Source organism: Pimephales promelas, chromosome 10, assembly GCF_988280905.1.
Source record: "Pimephales promelas chromosome 10, fPimPro1.hap1.1, whole genome shotgun sequence".
NCBI lineage: Eukaryota > Metazoa > Chordata > Actinopteri > Cypriniformes > Leuciscidae > Pimephales > Pimephales promelas.
The window spans coordinates 16,353,720-16,369,581 of record NC_142778.1 but is presented as its reverse complement, the minus strand read 5'-3'; positions in this window follow the sequence as shown (position 1 = coordinate 16,369,581).

Below are 15,862 nucleotides of genomic sequence, written 5' to 3'. Positions count from 1 at the left end.
AGACCACCCCCAAGAACATGAAAGAAAAGTATACCCCCCGGCAGTATGTTATGTGGTTCCTAAAATAGAAGAAAAAGAGTTAGCAAACAGCTGGTAAACATGGGTATATCAATTTCCATAGATAGTGGAGTTCTATCGATATGGTAGTGGGAACGGAACTCCACAATCTAAAGTTGAGCATGCTTAACTTAATATGAAGATACTTTTCTGCTGCTGTATTACATGAGACATTTACGCATTTGCTCACGCTTAAAATTAATTTATCATTTATTTAATATATACGAGGCCGCACTAAGCCACATAAAACGAGGCCACACTGAGCCACATAGAAAGGACCACGCTGAGCCACGTAAACACGGGGCCACGCTGAGCCACATAGACGAGGCCATGCTGAGCCACATAGACAAGGCCACGCTGAGCCGCATAGACAAGGCCACACTGAGCCACGTAAACACAAGGCCACGCTGAGCCGCATAGACGAGGCCACGCTGAGCCACATAGACGAGGCCACGCTGAGCCACATAGACAGGCCACGCTGAGCCCCACAGAGACAAGGCCGCGCTGAGCCCCACATAGACTAGGCCGCGCTGAGCCCCACTGAGACGAGGCAGCACTGAGCCCCAATGAGACGAGGCTGCGCTGAGCCACCTAAAGGCGAGGCCACGCTGAGCCACAGACAAGGCCACGCTGAGCCACATAAAAACGAGGCCACGCTGAGCCCCACAGAGACAAGGCCGCGCTGAGCCCCACATAGACTAGGCTGCGCTGAGCCCCACTGAGACGAGGCCGTGCTGAGCCCCACTGAGACGAGGCCGCGCTGAGCCACATAAAGGCGAGGCCACACTGAGGTACATAAGGACGAGGCCAAGCTGAGCCACAGACAAGGCCACGCTGAGCCACATAAAAACAAGGCCATGCTGAGTCACAGAGACAAGGCCACACTGAGCCACAGAGACAAGGCCACGATGAGCCACATAAAAACGAGGCCACGCTGAGCCCCACAGAGACGAGGCCGCGCTGAGCCCCACAGAGACGAGGGAGCGCTGAGCCCCACAGAGACGAGGCCGCGCTGAGCCCCATAGAGACGAGGCCGCGCTGAGCCACATAAAGGCGAGGCCACGCTGAGCTACATAAAGACGAGGCCACGCTGAGCCACATAAAAACGAGGCCACGCTGAGCCACAGAGACAAGGCCACGCTGAGCCACAGAGACAAGGCCGTGCTGAGCCCCACAGAGACGAGGCCGCGCTGAGCCCCACAGAGACGAGGCCGCGCTGAGCCCCACAGAGACGAGGCCATGCTGAGCCGCATACAAACAAGGCCACGCTGAGCCACATAGACAAGGCCACGCAGAGCCACACAGAGATAAGGTCATGTTACAGTTTTTCTCAAATGCTAAAACACATTTCACAAACGTTTCGTCCATGTTCTCCAATGTCTAAACACAACACCCTTTTCTAAATCTACATAAACACAACCTCACCTTCTCCCTTCAAAACAAACTTTCACACCAAAAGAGCAGCTCGAAGCTTTCAAAAATGTAAAGACTATACACATCATTACACACTACAGGAAAACAATTGAAAACACAATGCTCAATTTGTGAGAAGGTTCATTGTATCATAACTGCCAATGCGTATTTTTAGAAACTTTATAGTAATGGATCTTCTTAGATCTCTGCAGAGGATTAATCATTTAGATTTGTGAGTTTCATATGAAGAGTATAAATCTATAGTAAATTCTGTACACTACTGTAACACAACTACAGTAAATGCAAAAACAGAATCTATTGCACACAACAGTACTCTTGAAAACATGATCAGGGTGTGAAGTTTTTTATTTATTTATTTTATTTACACCACAATCACTGTGTGGCATCATGCCGCTGAGCTGCATCGAGCCACATCACCTCATCCACATTGCAGGCTATATTGTCTCTTGCCAGGCACCGCAGGAAAAACGTCCTGGAATGGCGGATCCATCCTTCGAAGTTCTCCACTGGGATGTCAACACACGCCAGCTCCATTGCCCTTAGGAGGTTCTCTCTAGTGTATGGTTGTCTGTCATAAACCTTCCATCTCCACGATGAGAAGAACTCCTCTATAGGGTTCAGGAAAGGGGAGTAGGGTGGCAGACAGACGTTTAAAAAGTCTTAGTGGAGGTGGGGAGGATGGTGGTAAGAGAAGCGTCAGCATCTGCGAACTCAGACAAGTGCAAGTAAGGGTCTTTTATACTTCACGTATTAGAACGCGATTGGATAGATGAGAAGGTAATAATGACGTGACAATTGAGTCTTCCTGGCAGAACTTGCGCTACGCTTTCATTTCTACCAGAAAGACTCGGGAGATAAGATACTGTACAATAAAGCATTTTATTAACAGCCCAGCAAGCCATATATGCAATAAAGTTCTTTGGCGTAGAAACCGTCCGTATAACTCGCGTTCCGAGGGTATGGATTCTGCATATCCTGCCTGAAGATGAAGGCAGGGGCACAGCCGACCCCCAAAAATGAGTGGAAGAATAATTCCACTGGACGAAGACCACCCCCAAGAACATGAAAGAAAAGTATACCCCCCGACAGTATGTTATGTGGTTCCTAAAATAGAAGAAAAAGAGTTAGCAAACAGCTGGTAAACATGGGTATATCAATTTCCATAGATAGTGGAGTTCCATCGATATGGTAGTGGGAACGGAACTCCACAATCTAAAGTCGAGCATGCTTAACTTAATATGAAGATACTTTTCTGCTGCTGTATTACATGAGACATTTACGCATTTGCTCACGCTTAAAATTAATTTATCATTTATTTAATATATACGAGGCCGCACTAAGCCACATAAAACGAGGCCACACTGAGCCACATAGAAAGGACCACGCTGAGCCACGTAAACACGGGGCCACGCTGAGCCACATAGACGAGGCCATGCTGAGCCACATAGACAAGGCCACGCTGAGCCGCATAGACAAGGCCACACTGAGCCACGTAAACACAAGGCCACGCTGAGCCGCATAGACGAGGCCACGCTGAGCCACATAGACGAGGCCACGCTGAGCCACATAGACAGGCCACGCTGAGCCCCACAGAGACAAGGCCGCGCTGAGCCCCACATAGACTAGGCCGCGCTGAGCCCCACTGAGACGAGGCAGCACTGAGCCCCAATGAGACGAGGCTGCGCTGAGCCACCTAAAGGCGAGGCCACGCTGAGCCACAGACAAGGCCACGCTGAGCCACATAAAAACGAGGCCACGCTGAGCCCCACAGAGACAAGGCCGCGCTGAGCCCCACATAGACTAGGCTGCGCTGAGCCCCACTGAGACGAGGCCGTGCTGAGCCCCACTGAGACGAGGCCGCGCTGAGCCACATAAAGGCGAGGCCACACTGAGGTACATAAGGACGAGGCCAAGCTGAGCCACAGACAAGGCCACGCTGAGCCACATAAAAACAAGGCCATGCTGAGTCACAGAGACAAGGCCACACTGAGCCACAGAGACAAGGCCACGATGAGCCACATAAAAACGAGGCCACGCTGAGCCCCACAGAGACGAGGCCGCGCTGAGCCCCACAGAGACGAGGGAGCGCTGAGCCCCACAGAGACGAGGCCGCGCTGAGCCCCATAGAGACGAGGCCGCGCTGAGCCACATAAAGGCGAGGCCACGCTGAGCTACATAAAGACGAGGCCACGCTGAGCCACATAAAAACGAGGCCACGCTGAGCCACAGAGACAAGGCCGTGCTGAGCCCCACAGAGACGAGGCCGCGCTGAGCCCCACAGAGACGAGGCCGCGCTGAGCCCCACAGAGACGAGGCCATGCTGAGCCGCATACAAACAAGGCCACGCTGAGCCACATAGACAAGGCCACGCAGAGCCACACAGAGATAAGGTCATGTTACAGTTTTTCTCAAATGCTAAAACACATTTCACAAACGTTTCGTCCATGTTCTCCAATGTCTAAACACAACACCCTTTTCTAAATCTACATAAACACAACCTCACCTTCTCCCTTCAAAACAAACTTTCACACCAAAAGAGCAGCTCGAAGCTTTCAAAAATGTAAAGACTATACACATCATTACACACTACAGGAAAACAATTGAAAACACAATGCTCAATTTGTGAGAAGGTTCATTGTATCATAACTGCCAATGCGTATTTTTAGAAACTTTATAGTAATGGATCTTCTTAGATCTCTGCAGAGGATTAATCATTTAGATTTGTGAGTTTCATATGAAGAGTATAAATCTATAGTAAATTCTGTACACTACTGTAACACAACTACAGTAAATGCAAAAACAGAATCTATTGCACACAACAGTACTCTTGAAAACATGATCAGGGTGTGAAGTTTTTTATTTATTTATTTTATTTACACCACAATCACTGTGTGGCATCATGCCGCTGAGCTGCATCGAGCCACATCACCTCATCCACATTGCAGGCTATATTGTCTCTTGCCAGGCACCGCAGGAAAAACGTCCTGGAATGGCGGATCCATCCTTCGAAGTTCTCCACTGGGATGTCAACACACGCCAGCTCCATTGCCCTTAGGAGGTTCTCTCTAGTGTATGGTTGTCTGTCATAAACCTTCCATCTCCACGATGAGAAGAACTCCTCTATAGGGTTCAGGAAAGGGGAGTAGGGTGGCAGACAGACGTTTAAAAAGTCTTAGTGGAGGTGGGGAGGATGGTGGTAAGAGAAGCGTCAGCATCTGCGAACTCAGACAAGTGCAAGTAAGGGTCTTTTATACTTCACGTATTAGAACGCGATTGGATAGATGAGAAGGTAATAATGACGTGACAATTGAGTCTTCCTGGCAGAACTTGCGCTACGCTTTCATTTCTACCAGAAAGACTCGGGAGATAAGATACTGTACAATAAAGCATTTTATTAACAGCCCAGCAAGCCATATATGCAATAAAGTTCTTTGGCGTAGAAACCGTCCGTATAACTCGCGTTCCGAGGGTATGGATTCTGCATATCCTGCCTGAAGATGAAGGCAGGGGCACAGCCGACCCCCAAAAATGAGTGGAAGAATAATTCCACTGGACGAAGACCACCCCCAAGAACATGAAAGAAAAGTATACCCCCGACAGTATGTTATGTGGTTCCTAAAATAGAAGAAAAAGAGTTAGCAAACAGCTGGTAAACATGGGTATATCAATTTCCATAGATAGTGGAGTTCCATCGATATGGTAGTGGGAACGGAACTCCACAATCTAAAGTCGAGCATGCTTAACTTAATATGAAGATACTTTTCTGCTGCTGTATTACATGAGACATTTACGCATTTGCTCACGCTTAAAATTAATTTATCATTTATTTAATATATACGAGGCCGCACTAAGCCACATAAAACGAGGCCACACTGAGCCACATAGAAAGGACCACGCTGAGCCACGTAAACACGGGGCCACGCTGAGCCACATAGACGAGGCCATGCTGAGCCACATAGACAAGGCCACGCTGAGCCGCATAGACAAGGCCACACTGAGCCACGTAAACACAAGGCCACGCTGAGCCGCATAGACGAGGCCACGCTGAGCCACATAGACGAGGCCACGCTGAGCCACATAGACAGGCCACGCTGAGCCCCACAGAGACAAGGCCGCGCTGAGCCCCACATAGACTAGGCCGCGCTGAGCCCCACTGAGACGAGGCAGCACTGAGCCCCAATGAGACGAGGCTGCGCTGAGCCACCTAAAGGCGAGGCCACGCTGAGCCACAGACAAGGCCACGCTGAGCCACATAAAAACGAGGCCACGCTGAGCCCCACAGAGACAAGGCCGCGCTGAGCCCCACATAGACTAGGCTGCGCTGAGCCCCACTGAGACGAGGCCGTGCTGAGCCCCACTGAGACGAGGCCGCGCTGAGCCACATAAAGGCGAGGCCACACTGAGGTACATAAGGACGAGGCCAAGCTGAGCCACAGACAAGGCCACGCTGAGCCACATAAAAACAAGGCCATGCTGAGTCACAGAGACAAGGCCACACTGAGCCACAGAGACAAGGCCACGATGAGCCACATAAAAACGAGGCCACGCTGAGCCCCACAGAGACGAGGCCGCGCTGAGCCCCACAGAGACGAGGGAGCGCTGAGCCCCACAGAGACGAGGCCGCGCTGAGCCCCATAGAGACGAGGCCGCGCTGAGCCACATAAAGGCGAGGCCACGCTGAGCTACATAAAGACGAGGCCACGCTGAGCCACATAAAAACGAGGCCACGCTGAGCCACAGAGACAAGGCCACGCTGAGCCACAGAGACAAGGCCGTGCTGAGCCCCACAGAGACGAGGCCGCGCTGAGCCCCACAGAGACGAGGCCGCGCTGAGCCCCACATAGAGACGAGGCCATGCTGAGCCGCATACAAACAAGGCCACGCTGAGCCACATAGACAAGGCCACGCAGAGCCACACAGAGATAAGGTCATGTTACAGTTTTTCTCAAATGCTAAAACACATTTCACAAACGTTTCGTCCATGTTCTCCAATGTCTAAACACAACACCCTTTTCTAAATCTACATAAACACAACCTCACCTTCTCCCTTCAAAACAAACTTTCACACCAAAAGAGCAGCTCGAAGCTTTCAAAAATGTAAAGACTATACACATCATTACACACTACAGGAAAACAATTGCAAAACACAATGCTCAATTTGTGAGAAGGTTCATTGTATCATAACTGCCAATGCGTATTTTTAGAAACTTTATAGTAATGGATCTTCTTAGATCTCTGCAGAGGATTAATCATTTAGATTTGTGAGTTTCATATGAAGAGTATAAATCTATAGTAAATTCTGTACACTACTGTAACACAACTACAGTAAATGCAAAAACAGAATCTATTGCACACAACAGTACTCTTGAAAACATGATCAGGGTGTGAAGTTTTTTATTTATTTATTTTATTTACACCACAATCACTGTGTGGCATCATGCCGCTGAGCTGCATCGAGCCACATCACCTCATCCACATTGCAGGCTATATTGTCTCTTGCCAGGCACCGCAGGAAAAACGTCCTGGAATGGCGGATCCATCCTTCGAAGTTCTCCACTGGGATGTCAACACACGCCAGCTCCATTGCCCTTAGGAGGTTCTCTCTAGTGTATGGTTGTCTGTCATAAACCTTCCATCTCCACGATGAGAAGAACTCCTCTATAGGGTTCAGGAAAGGGGAGTAGGGTGGCAGACAGATGTTTAAAAAGTGGTTACTGTTGGTGGTGAACCACTCTCTGATTTGGTTTGTTCTGTGGAAGGGTACATTGTTGTTGGCGGTCCAGGAAGATATATTTTAGCTCCTCTAGGAACGTTAGCAGACGTTGGGTGTTGTAAGACCCAAGGGCAGCCTGCCGGTGGGCAAGGCCCTCCAAACCCAAGACAACCCCCCCCCCCCCCACAGGACAATGGCATGGTCAATGACTGTTGCTCGCATCTCGTCCGTAATGATGGTGCGAGGTTGTCTTGCTCTCCCTCCTGGATCTTCTCCTCTCCCTTGTTGGCCTGCTCCTCTTCCTCCCTGGCCTGCTCTTCTCCCTCCTCTGACTCGATTACCTCTTCTCCTGACTCTGCCTTCATCCATTGTGTTCGTTTGGAATCTTCAGCAAACTGTGCACTCTGAACTTGCTTTCATACATGTGGTCACAGCATTAGCAACAGGTGTTTTCAATTTTGAGTCATTGTGTGTAATGAATGACGCCAGGTGTGTTCATTTTGTTCAAATATTGCTGACTGTGGCAAGCATTTTGCATCACATGAGCTTTCATTTGAGAATATGAGCAGAGTTCTTTTGCAACTTGTAATTTAGCAAGGAAGAATGTGTTAAGATTTATGTGAATGGAGGAATGTGTTTTGTGAATTGTGTCTTCATGTGAAATGTGTTTATGATATTGGAAAATGATGTCTAGATTTAGTAAATGTGTTTAGACAACTGGTCATTTGGTTTAGAGGATTGGCTTTTGTGTTTTAGCATTTGAGAAAAACTGTAATCCACGCATAGACGAGGTTCGCTGAGCCGCTAGGCTGGTAGAGCTGCGCATAACTAAACGTGCCTAGAAAAGCCACTAGGCTGCACAAAGCCAGCCCCCTAAGGACCATATAGCCAGTGATGGCGCGAGGCGAATTATTCGAGCTGAAACTATCACCAGATAGATAAAGTATACACCACCACCAGTAATTGCATAGGAATTTACCTGAATCGTTACTGCAATGCTTGCTGAGCTTCGAGAATGATCTTTAGATCGGGTCTTATATAACTCTGATGCAGAGGAAGACCATCAGTCCAGGATCTTAATAACTGTAGTGGAATGCCACGATCAGCTGCTGTAGTGGCTGCCCAGATCCTGAAGGATGACCAGTATACTGAGAGGGAGATAGACTGCAGCAATTGAGGACAGAACTGACGAATCCTGAACCAGGTTAAAGAGTAGTGCTCTGTTAGTTATGATAAATAGTAATTTGATCATAGATGAGAAGCGACAGAATTTAATCCCAATTTATAAATGATAATGTGATGCAAAGCCTTTATAGTCATTCTTTGAGGAAGGAATTAGGTAAGGAACGAAATTAGAAAAGACCATGGGGAAAATCTGGAGTATTTAGCACCTGGAATGAGCCATGAACGCTGTAACAGACAGCTATAATCTGATAACGATAAGAAAGGGACCACTGCAGACAGAGGTAAACAAAAGGGGTTAAGTGGATTTTGCTTTCTGACTTGGAGTGTAATGGTGCTTTTTTAAGCATAACCAACATCTGCAAGGTTAAACACTCAAAGTTCAAACAGTGGAAGAATTCATTTGAAAATTGCTTTAAAGAATACAACAGTGCTTGGAGGAGCTAGTGACATTCCTCCTGGGTTAGTGCATCACAGCCTAATTATAATTGATCCTGCCAGCAGGACATGATATATAGAATATCGAGACAGAATAACCTAACCGGTGACTAGAGATAACTACGCATGAGCTACATAATCCATCAACGACCATCTGGAATGTTGACTATGTTGACACTTCCTGAGGCTCCATCTTATGCGATTCCAGTTGAACAAGTGAAAGTTAAAATGTCGGTGATGGTAATCAAAGCTGCACCGAGCTGTTGAAACTCCGATCCTTGTGCCGGAAGCAGCAGCTCTACCACATCCAAATGTGGAGGCAAAACGTCTCAGGTTACGACTGTAACCTATGTTCCCTGAGAACAGGGAACGAGACAACACGTCGAATGACGCTATGGGGGAACGCCTCAGGCGTGACAGGTGTCTGAAATCAAATATCAACTCACAGTAATCAGGTTGACCGGCGACAGCCCGTGCATCATCAGCTTGAATGATGAGCGCGTCAATCTGGATGTATAAGAAGGGCGCCTTGAAACCGTGACAACATCCTATCGTCTGAAGGGACTGTTGCAGGCAGGCCCCGAGGCATGGCAACGAGACGTATTGTCTCGTTCCCTGTTCTCAGGGAACATAGGTTACAGTCGTAACCTGAGATGTTCCCTTTCGAAGGGAACTCAACAATACGTCGAATGACGCTATGGGGAACGAAATACCCACTCCGCCATGCTGAGGGGAGTGCATGCCGAAAGGCAGTGACAACTGTCAGAACCAGTAATTCCAAGGAACACTGAAACCACTCACCCTATGTTACATCGGGCTGTCAGTGAAAGCACTCCCTACCGGTCATAGCCCAAGCTAATGAACCAAGAAAAACCAGAACGTAATAACGTGAGTAAATCAGGGCCAGCTCAAAGGCTTTAGGACCACAACTTCAAAATAGAAGGGGTCCCTTCTAGGGAGTGTGGCTAGGGGGCCAAAGAGACCCCCAGCCAGTCACTATTCAGGAGAACACTCCTCCTGAAATGCCCCCAGGCTGGCCTGGTGATCTGTACTAAGACACACAGTCTGGCCATAGCCTGTCCGTCCAAGACAGAGCCTCTGGAAATTGCCTAGAAAAGGCATCCAAAAACTGAAGGCCCGCGAAGCTGGCGGAAACCATCGAGTTTCGGATCACAGAGACGGGATCCTCCGGAGAGTGTGACTCAACCTCGAACCAATGGGAATCGTACACTCAATCCACGAGTTTCCACCCAGTGCTCGCTTTTGAGCACTGAGGAAGTAAGAGAGGGATCAAAAATCAGGAAGGTCAAAGAGACCTAAGACCTGATGACCCCATGTGTGGGGAGCTCCGATACATGAGGGCTCATGTCAGGAAGGCCGTACGTTGTGCGGCCTGAAACCCAACGACCACAGCATGTGGAAGCTCATCCTTCAGGAAAGCCAGAGGCTAGAAACCTGACAGACCCACAATGTTGGGCTACCTCGAAAAAGTTCTAATCAGACCTAAAACCACAGTTGTGGGAGATAGCTTGAACAAGGGAAGTGCCTGTCGTAATGTATTGCGACAAAGACACATCTACAGTGGGACCCAAAGTGAAGAACCGGAGTCTGAACCACATAAGAAGGGACCGAAGCATACCGCGCGTGACCCTCACCATATGAAATGGATTTTAAAAACTGCACAAGACATCTCGTCAGGTGACTTACCACAATAATAGGTGAAGTATGGGTTTGTGTACTTCACTCTGAATTCAGGAAGGCCTGTTGAGGCCTGTAACCTGGCGTCCACAGTGTGTGGGAGCTCATGGCTAGGAAGGCCTGGTAAGGCCTGTAACCTGGCGACCACAGTATGCGGGAGCTCGTAACCTGGCGACCACAGTATGTGGGAGCTCATAACCAGGAAGGCCTAGTGAGGCCTGTAACCTGGCGACCACATCCGGTGGGAGCTCGTACTCAGGAAGGTCAGTGAGACCCAGCCTGGTGTACCTGAAAAACCACACCAAGTGGGAGCTACTTCCAGAAGTTAGCTCTTAAGAACTCTTAAAGTGGGACCCGAGGAAAGACCGGGGTCTGAGCCACATAAGAAGGGACCGAAGCATACTGCGCGTGACCCTCACCATAAGAAATGGATTTTAAAAAGTGCACAAGACATCTCGTCGGGTGACTTACCACAATAATAGGTGAAGTATGGGTTTGTGTACTTCACTCTGAATTCAGGAAGGCCTGGTGAGGCCTGTAACCCAGCAACCACAATATGTGGGAGCTCATAACCAGGAAGGCCTGTTGAGGCCTGTAACCTGGCGACCACAGTGTGTGGGAGCTCATGACCAGGAAGGCCTGGTAAGGCCTGTAACCTGGCGACCACATTGGGTGGGAGCTCGTACTCAGGAAGGTCAGTGAGACCCAGCCTGGTGACCACAACCTGTGGGAGCTTACTCCACCAAGTGGAAGCTACTTCTTCCAGAAGTTAGCCAGAGAAGGGCGTCCCTGTAGCCAGTGACAGGACGCCACTTAAAGTGGGACCCAAGGGAAGACCGGGGTCTGAGCCACATAAGAAGGGACCGAAGCATACCACGCGTGACCCTTACCATACAAAATGGATTTTAGAAAGTACACAAGACATCCCGTCATGTGATTTACCACAATAATAGGTGAAGTAGGGGTTAGTGTACTTCACTCTGAATTCAGAAAGGCCGAACTTGAGGCCTGTAACCTGGCAGCCACAACAAGTGGGAACCCATAATCAGGAAGGCCTGACAAGGCCTAACACCCAATAGTCCCAATGCATGGGGAGCTCACATTCAGGAAGGCCGCTGAGGCCTGCAGCCTGACATGTGAAGACTCACCACTACAACTTAGCGACCACGAAAAGTGGGGGTTTCACATTCAGGAAGGCCTGGTGAAGCCTGCAACCTGACATGTGACAACTCACAACCAGGAAGGCCAATGAAGCCTGAAGCCTGGTGACCACAGAGTAGGCGCAAAGTGCTCAGGGAAGGTGGTGAGGCTGTAGTCTGGCTACCGCATCATGTGGGAGCCCACATTCAGAAAGGCTGGGTGAGGCCTGTAAACTGACTACCACAGTATGTGGGAACTCATAACCAGGAAGGCCCCTTTGAGGCCTGTAACCTAGCAACCACAATGTGTGGGAGCTCATCACCAGGAAGGCCTGGTGAGGCCTATAACCTGACCACCACAGAAAGTGGGAACTCATAACCAGGAAGGCCCCTTTGAGGCCTGTAACCTAGCAACCACAATGTGTGGGAGCTCATTACCAGGAAGGCCTGGTGAGGCCTGTAACCTGGCGACCACAATGTGTGGGAGCTCATAACCAGGAAGGCCTGGTGAGGCCTTTAACCTGGCGACCACAGTACGTGAGAGCTCGTATCCTGGTGACCACAGTATGTGGGAGCTCATAACCAGGAAGGCCTGGTGAGGCCTGTAACCTGGCGACCACAGTATGTGGGAGCTCATAACCAGGAAGGCCTGGTGAGGCCTGTAACCTGGCGACCACAGTATGCGGGAGCTCATAACCAGGAAGGCCTGGTGAGGCCTGTAACCTGGCGCCCACAATGTGTGGGAGCTCATAACCAGGAAGGCCTGGTGAGGCCTTTAACCTGGCGACCACAGTATGTGGGAGCTCATAACCAGGAAGGCCTGGTGAAGCCTGTAACCCAGCGACCACAGCATGTGGGAGCTCATAACCAGGAAGGCCTGGTGAGGCCTGTAACCCGGTGACCACAATCAGTGGGAGCTCATAACCAGGAAGGCCTGGTGAGGCCTGTAACCTGGCAACCACAGTATGTGGGAGCTCCCACAGATGTCTCTCCGTGGCCACCATAGCACCGACAGAACAGCAGCTTGCTTGGTGGCCCGGAGTCCCGCAACAGATCGGTCTGGTAGGCCTGAGGACCACAAGGGCGTGCAGAACCGCACCTGCCTGACCTGCTGCCGTGTACGCTCTGTCATTCAAGCATGAAGATGTCTTGAGCAGCTTGGATGACAGGGTCAGAGCTCTTAGTGAAGAGGACCAACCAGAGACGAGATAGTTAGCCAACGTCTCGTCCACTGGCGGCCTCGACACTTATCCGTTCTCCACGGCTCCCTCCACAGCAGCGAAACTAGCCCGCTGATGCAGATAGAGACGTGAGGAGAACGGATTCTTCCATACCCTCTCGATCCCAGCGTGGAGATCGGAAACGAATGGAAGGCTCATCCGGGCTGGTGGCTTATGGGTGGGGAGGAACCAGCCATCCAAAATACCATGAGCGGGTTCCTCCCAGACGCGCCTCCACTGCAACAGCAATCTGTCTGAGGCGCGCCCCATAATGTCAACCAGCTCAGCGTACACTGGGCAGGAGGGCTGAAATGATTCGGTCTCAACCAAACTGACATCCTTTTCTATATATATATATATATATATTACAGCCAACTCCTGCCCTGCCCAAAGAGAACAGTTACAGATTCACCAAAGAGAGAGAGCGCTCATTTTCTCTCTTCTTAGATGTTCAACATTAATCTGTAACTCACCCTCGTCAGCTGGTAGATCATCCGCGAGGTTAACGCCCCTCTCCCGATAATCTGCCAGCTCCATCTGAAAGCTCCACGAGCTCAACCGCCACTGAGCCTCAGCCCGAGCGGGAACCGGAACCGCGGGGTTCAGATGCCGCGCCCACTTCCCTCGAGAAGTGGGTCAGACGAGAGCAGAGAGTTCTGAAAGGAAAAACTCTCAGTTCGCGCAAAAAAACTCCCTCGAGAGCGTCCCGCACATGCTCTTCTTTCAGGCAGAACACGCACAGATCGTGTGAATCCTCCGGTGTCAAATATCTGGACACAAGTCGGCACACTCGCGCAAAGTGTTTCTCCACGTCTCTGCGCGCTTAATCGTTGATACTATCACACAGACAAACAGTCCCTGAAGACGAAAAGATGTTGTCACGGTTTCAAGGCGCCCTTCTTATACATCCAGATTGACGCGCTCATCATTCAAGCTGATGATGCACGGGCTGTCGCCGGTCAACCTGATTACTGTGAGTTGATATTTGATTTCAGACACCTGTCACGCCTGAGGCGTTCCCCCATAGCGTCATTCGACGTATTGTTGAGTTCCCTTCGAAAGGGAACAAGATGCTTACTCACCCTCGAAATGACCATTACTACTCAATTATCTTTGAGGCATTCTGAGCAAAACCCAGCAAACCTGTGCATATCCTGCGAAAGAAAGGAGGCACAATTTATTTTTAAAGTCCCCATGAACGGGAAGTTGCAAACGATTTTTCTCCAGTGCTGTGACGTATTTCCAAATGAAACGGAATATTGAACAGAGGGCAGGGTTTTACTCTAGCGCTCCTCCTCTCCATCTCTCGCTCATAGCAAACTAACGGTTTGAGGGGAGTGGTTAAGCGTTTCCCCACCCAAGCTGTGAAACCTACGTCATCAGAAAAAGAAACCATTCCAGACCGGAAGTAACTTTTCAGATTTTGATTAAAGATTACCAAGGTAAAAAAATTTTTTAATATATATATACTTGCACGGATTAATTGTTCACCACAAGACTAATATGCACTAACAAAGTAAATAGGTTCAATTTTGATTTCACGGGGACTTTAATAATAAAACAATGTGATTGTCGAGTTTATTTATTTATTTATTTTTTATACCTTAAGCAAACAAAGAGAAGTTACGGGTAACAGACTTGAAAAATTAGGATTAAAATACTTGCGTGAATTTGAATGCCTGCGAGCAAACTATGAATGGAAGGAATATTAAATTGCAATTTCATAATTGTATACAAGAAAGAAACAGCGAGCCATAATCAGGATGTGAAAGAGTAATAGTGATAATTGATTTGTTGACTCTTGAGCGTGGAATCTTTTTCTCAGGTGTACAGCAAATGTCTGCCATGGCTCCCAAGTTGGTCTTTGCAGAAATAACCCCATCCATGGCTGGAAGACGCTTGCCACGACAGTTGAGAATCTTGAATAAATGGTGCATAGACATGAAAATCACACAGTTGACTAAGACAATGTCGCTCGAGTCTCCTTCACTGATTAGTCTGATACAGGGTTGCCAACTTTTAAGTTTTGCTTGGAGTGAGATTTTTTTTTTTTGGGGGGGGGGGGGGGGTCACAAGGGGGGGGATCACAAGATCTTGTAGGGCACAATGTATAGTTTGTCCAATTTTAATTTGGCATTATGTTTTACTGAAAAAACAGTTTTGGGAGTAAAGTTCATAAATTATTGTTCTTTCCCATATGATTTAGTAACTATATTGAGACCTCTGTCCTTCTAGGGGGGTTCGGGGGCATGCTCCCCCGGAAGAAAATTTTTGTACATTTTAAGGTTAAATGCATCAATCTGGTGCTCTTTGAGAGCTCAAAATTAAGAGTTTTAACCGGCTTCAAATCATGAACTGTGACATTCAACAAAGCAAAAGCCTCGACTTGTACCTGGACATTAAAGAGGGATCAAACATCTTTTTAGTTATGATATAAAGTCTATGATATAAAGACTTTATGATATAAAGTCTCAGTCTCTTTTAGGATGCCAAACGATTATTATAATAATGTAATAATGATTTATATAATTATTCCTATTACCTAGTCTATAAATGTAGGCTGCTGTAAATGAAAATGAATATTTCAAAAGTATATTTTACTTACACTATTGTATAGGAAAATTACAATAGTTTTGTCCTAATTTCTTCACTTGTAAGAAATAAACCCTTGACCCTTGAAAACACCAGATGAGAAGAGAGAGTAAAAGGCAAAAGCCGGATTCGAACTCGGGTCGAACGCGTCAAAGTTTGCTATCAGCACTTCACGCCCTCGCCCTACGCCACTGTAGATATTTAGTGAAAAATATATTTTTTGCTAAAAAGACAGGCACGTAGTGCAAATGTACGCTCTCAACTCACGTTCAAGGTCATAGGCAGCGCAGCGTCTCTCTGTGCATCGCAAAAGCCTGTGTTGACAGTTTGTTAATATAAAGCGGGAGATTACCAGATACAGTATTTTGCTCGTGCCCTGTGGGTGTTGT